Source organism: Hipposideros armiger, unplaced genomic scaffold, assembly GCF_001890085.2.
Source record: "Hipposideros armiger isolate ML-2016 unplaced genomic scaffold, ASM189008v1 scaffold_163, whole genome shotgun sequence".
Taxonomy (NCBI): Eukaryota; Metazoa; Chordata; class Mammalia; order Chiroptera; family Hipposideridae; genus Hipposideros; species Hipposideros armiger.
The window spans coordinates 2,640,285-2,646,284 of record NW_017731513.1 but is presented as its reverse complement, the minus strand read 5'-3'; the positions used below and the strand labels follow the sequence as shown (position 1 = coordinate 2,646,284).

General features: G+C 47.9%; 1 long non-coding RNA gene across 5 annotated transcripts in view; it reads left to right on the top strand.

Annotated features, from left to right (window-relative positions):
* Positions 1–6,000, top strand: part of LOC109387590 (uncharacterized) — a 74,667-nt gene that overhangs the window by 42,612 nt on the left and 26,055 nt on the right. The gene's annotated exons all lie outside the window — the stretch shown is intronic.

Here is a 6,000-nt window from a genome sequence, read left to right as displayed (position 1 = left end):
AATGAAGTGGGCGGGCATCGGGAGGCCACTATGGCACGGGGCAAGCACTATGGGCAGTCTATCTGAAGTGTACCTGGCGTATAAGACGAGCCCCCCACTTGGAGGCATATTTTTCAGGGCCAAAAAATCGTCTTATACGCCGGCAAATACGGTATTAGTGTGTACTGAGTATAGCTATTTTTACGTGAATTAATAAGCACTTAGAATTTTCCTGTGTTAATTCCTGCTGTGGCGAATATGCAGAGAGATAACCCACATGCAAAAGCCCTTTGGCTCTTTAATACTTTCTTGCATTAACAGCGAACATCACTGGGGCTTAACCTTTACACACACCTGTGACTATTACCTTAGAGAAGATTCTGGGATGTTGAGTTGCTGGATCAAAAGTATGCAAACGCCTAAGGAGATGAGACAGCGAAGCGTAGCGTGGGATTCTGGGCATAAGGAGGACGTTAGGGGAAAGCTAAGGGAGTCAGAACCAGCTGCCCCTTAGCTAGGAACAATGCACCAGTGTGGGTTCATCAACAATAACAAACGCACCGCTAATGTAGGAAGTTCATTACTGGGTCCCAGGAGTATGGGAATTCTACGGAATGGCCTCTCATTTTTCCTAGAAATTATCAGCTGTTCTAAAAAACTGTTTTACAAAATGGAGAGTATCAGCATCCTAAGGGCTGCCATTCACAAATTACCATAAACATGGTGGTTTAGGAACAGAGCAGACATCTATTCTCTCACAGGCCTGGAGGCCAGAAGTCCGATGGAGCTGTCCCAGGGCCGCGCTCCCTCCTGAGGCCCCAGGGGATGGTCCTCCCTGCCTCTCCCAGCTTCTGGGGGCTACTGGCATCCCTGGGCTGTGGCTGCCTCTCTCCCACCTCTGCCTCGGTCTCCACGTGGCTCCCCTCTACATCTTCTCTTTTCTCTTGTAGGGACACTCATCATTGGGTTTAGGGTCACCCAGTTAATCTAGGATGGCTTCATCTCGACTCCCTTCACTTCATGACATCTGCAGAGATCTTGTTCCCCAGTGAGATGACGGTCACATGTGCCAGGAGTCAGGACCTCAGCGTCTTGTTTTAAGGCCACCGTTTGACACATTTCGCAGAGCAATCACAATGAAGAGCACACCAGCCAAAAGCCAGGGAACAGAGCAAAAGTCACGATTTAGGTTTTAGAGGACGGTCTGGGCCCTTCTTCCTGACTGGAGCTGGCCAGCCGTGCTCCCTACCCATGCAGACCCCTGGGGAGTTTTGATGGCACAGCTGTGCGACCCACGTGTGACAGACCTGGGGATGGGAGTGGCTGCCGGAGCTTGAGATAGACTGGAGAGTTGCGTGCGTCCCGTTCCCGGGGCGCCTGTGTGCCCATCCGTGAACAGCACCTGGCACACACAGGGGCTCTGCAGTTCTAAGGAGTCAGTGGTCCATCTCTGCCATGATGGCATCTTGTGTCCACCTCCGCCTGTCATCTTCACCTGCCGGCATGGGTGTTTTCCTCCACAACCAGAACAGAAGCCACTCGAGGACACAGGGCCACCGTCCCCAAGGGAGCTGTAGGCAGGGGCCTAATACAGACGGATTGACTCTGTGTCACCGTGACTGACTGACCTGTGCATCTCGCTCAGGCCGTTCTCCCCCTTTTGGTGTAAAAGAACACAGTGTTGGGTTTTGTAGCAGCTGCTGATGTGTGTCACCAGAGATTCTGCAAACAAAAGAGGAAGAATCTGCTTAGTAATAGAAAGGGCTCGGAGCTGATTAAGGAGGTCAGGGCATCAGGGCACCGCTGTTGGACTCAGCAGAGCTCTTCCTGGACTGCATGCGGTAGCTGGGTGACCTGGGGAAGGTCCCTTACACCTCAGCACCCTCCCAGCTCCTTTTCCTCACCTGTAAGGTGGGGATCATGGCGTACTGCTCTCGGAGTAAGCAGAGCAAGCGTTCAGAATGTGAGCCACCAGTTCCAGGGTTGGAAACCGCCTCCCACTTACAGCTGTTCCCTCAGCACGGTCGGCTCATTCTTCAGGACACCACATTGTCACAAGTTGAGAGAAGCCTTTCCTACCATCCAAACAAGTTAATTCTCTCCACACACATGCTCTCACGACATCTTGTGCATTTCATTTTTAACTCTTTCTGTAATTGGCAGTTATCTTTTCTGTTTTTTTGCTAGATCATACTTTTACTCAGCCATGAACATTTCTTTGAGGAGAGGGTTCTCCTTGAAATGATATTATATGAAAGAAAAGTTATGCGTACATCGTGAAACACGTAGCCCAGTTTCCCAGCTTTCAGAATCCCTAATTTGGGGTAACCAGTGTGAGGACAAATGCATTAAAAATAGGAGGTTGCCTTCTCCCAGTGAAGATGTTTTACTCCCCTCCTTCTTCTACTCAGAACATTTACTTTAGAAAAGTTTTAATTGTAAGTACTTTCTCATTTCTTTGAAATGTACGTAAATCCTTTTGGAGACTAGATAGGTCTTTGGTCAGCTTTACAGCCCAGCTGTGTCTTTCTCAAGGCCCCGGGGGCCATCTCTTTGAAATGCCATCATCCACGAAGATAGCACCCGTCTCCTCGTGTCTGTGGAGGGTCAGAGCCTAACTTTGGAGGGCCACCTGGCTCCAAGTTGGAAAACTACCTCATGTCGTAAAGATAGAAGTCTGTTTCTCCTTTGGATACAGCCAGTTGCTTAACGCACATGGCCAGGTGAATTGCCAATTAATTCACCAATTACCAGGTGAATCTAGGATGAATTCCGTGTGACACACCGTGCTGTCCGGTCTGAGGACGGTCATGAGGACTGGTTGGTGTCTATCGTGAGAATACGCATGGAGTGGTTGTGTCTGCTTGGCTCCATAAAAAGGCAACGTTTGTTTCTGCTTCTGCAGTCTGTAAGCAAATTGCCTGTGATTCATATCCCATTGTGCTTTAACGCTTACTCAGTAACTAAAGTTTCTTTCTCTACTACTACCTTTATGGAGAGAATTTCTGGGTTTGGAAGAGATTTTTGTTTTGATTTCCCCAACAGCAATAGTAAATATACTTCAGGTTTAAAGAAAAATTTGTTAAGTTCTTAATGTAGTAATGCCACTATTGGCAAATAAAATATCTAATTAATTGGTTCTTTTAAATTGTAATCATCTACAGTAGTGACATAGTATCTTCAGGGCAATTTTCTTGGTGACAATCAATTTCTTTTTCTTTTTTGCATTCTTTGATGGTAAACACTTATGCAGGTCTAGCTCCTTGATTTTATTTGACAATCATTAAAATAAAAACAACCCATAATATCATTACCAAAAATTGTTGACAAAATAAGCCTTCTAAAATGGCTCTCTTTAAAGAGTATATTTACTAGTAAATAAACTAGTACAGATTTGGCTGACACTGTCCACAACTGCTTTTATCACAGAGATGTGTTACACAGTTGGGTTTCTCCATTTAACTCTGTAATTTTTCTTACTCAATGGCCGTGGCAAGAATGATAATATGACCACTGGTGGAAAAAAAGGGAAGTAATCTTTAAAAACTTTCGTGTTGATCAGTGCTTAAGAAACCGCATACTTCAGATGGGCCTTAGTTTGGGAGTACAGTAAGTGGATTATCTTCTAGAACTTGGAAGTCAGTGCCTTGGAGGAGAGGAAGACGGTTTCCTCTCCCCAGTAGGGTCCCTGGCTGGACATTGAAGGACAAAGACAGACTCACAGGAGAAAAGCATACTCATTTTATTGAATTTGTACGTGTACGTGGGAGGCTTCAGAAGAGAATGAGGACCTGAAATGATGGCAGCAGGAAGCTCTTACACCTTTTAGACAAGAAGCGATACGTTTGTGCAGAGTGGACAAGCAGAGTGGGTCTGGGCCGAGGCCGTAGGTGGCGAGGCAGTAACTGGGATACGGGGAGCTCACGAGCCTGTTTGTGCAGGTGGCTGGGCCCCCAGGTCCCGTTCCAGGGAGAAGAGTGTCTGGCTTCCTCCAGGTGCAGAGCAGGAACCTCTCACAGGGTGGTTCTGTGACCTGTTCTGGGAGGAGGGGTGAGTGGGGGGAAGTCGGGGGGACCGTCCTGCCTCTGCCGCTGTCTCCAACCCCTCAGCTTAGATAGTGGACCCGCAATGGTGCTCCGTTCTGGGCGGCAGCCTGCAGCCAGGAGCCTCTGCTGTCACCATCTCATGCAGATTCAGAGTGACAAAACTGGCTTTCCAAGGACAGCCCTGCTGGAGGGTATACTGCTTCCTGGGGCTGTGCTGTCAGAGAGCCAGGGGACTGTAACAGGGCAATGCTACTTACTCCTAAAGCATCTGTTACCAACGTAAATATGAAACATTCCTTTTCCCACAAGGCTTGTCTCCAGTCAGCCTGTGCCTCGGGAGTGGTTTTGCTCGTCACACCTGGAACAGGACACGTCTGCGTATGACTCTGAGTTGACTGACTGATGGGGCTGGTAGACGCCTGAGTCTGTTTCCTCAGGTCGATGGTCGTGCGCAGCCTGGCAGGTGGGAGGGGAGAAGTGCTGGTGCGAGGACCACAGCTTAACTACAGGCAGTGCTGGTGGCCCTGGCCCTTCCTGAGTGACAGGTCCACCTGCGCTACCCAGGTCTGCCCGCCCCATCCTGGCACCCTGGAGTAGGCCCAGCCCTTACAGCCCAAGGCATGGCATCGTGGGAAATGGGATTGCAAGGGCACGTCTTCCCCTTCCGCTCCACTGAGCTGTTCATTAGACAGAAAGCGTCTGCTGTTCGCCAGGCCTGTCCTCTTCTCACTGGCTGTACTCACCACACTCCGTCACACCTACCCCTAAACATTGCCGCTGTGAACACGGTGGTGATGAGAGTCAGCTGCTGGGATGCTAACAGATCCCCTGGGGTTAGGGGTCAGGGGTCACAGCACAGGCACCTTGACCCCTGACATCATCGTCCTCGTCGGTACGTTGTCATTCGTGCAAAAGTCTGCAGAGCTGTGATAATGGCGAGTCCAGTGTGCCTCCCTTACCTTAAATGCTGGAGGAAGCGGCTGGTGTGCAGGTACCATGAGCCTACAGACCAGCTTATAGGGAGGCTGAGTTCTGCGCTCGGGGTCCCAAATGGAACACACAGCAGGGGTCACAGTGCCAGTGCCCAGGCGCCAGCACGGCACCAAAGCCACCCAGAAGCCGACCTTATTCAAACCCTCTGGGCTCAAAAAAATGAATGTCATAGTGTACAGAGAAGGGGAAAGCTTCCGAAAGAAAAGATGCTTTTTTTCTCAACTTATTTCCAAATTAAATCTTTATCCTGACACTATGAAAAATAACAGGTATAATAATAGATAACTCATATACTTAGTTTCTATTTTCCCTATTTCTCAGAGGCATAGTCATGAGGCACCATAGATTACTCAAGCTCCAAAATGGAGATTAAAATACTTATTTTTATCATTTTAATAAAATATTTAATTGCCTCAATGCCATTTAGTCATTTTTACTGTTACTCATTTAAAAAAAAAATATATATTTTTTTAATTGGGTAACTGTTTTTCCAGGATCCATCAGCTCCAAATCAAGTAGTTATTTCAATCTAGTTGTGGAGGGTGCAGCTCCCTGGCCCACGTAGGGATCAAATGGGCAACCTTGGTGTTATGAGCCTGTGCTCTAACTACCTGAGCTAACCGGCCACCCCAGTTGTATTTTTCATACTGTGAGTGTGGTGCTTCTTGAAAGTTTGAACATTCAGATTTGTCCTGTACCACATTATATTTTTGTCTGGGCTAAACTTGGTGTGAACAAGTTAAGGAAATAAAAAAGCATCCCTGATAATTTTATGTAGCAGTTAAAAAGAATGAGTTAGTCTACAGTGATGTGAATGTGATGTCCTATTCAGTGCAAAAAGTGGGCTGCAGTGAGTGTCACAGTGACAATCCTACTAAGTAAAGTCCCTCCCACACGAGCAGGGAGAAGGGGACAGAAGGATACATGCCATGCTGTCTACACTGGTTACCGAGGTTGCTGGTTGAGGTTAGAAATGGGAGGT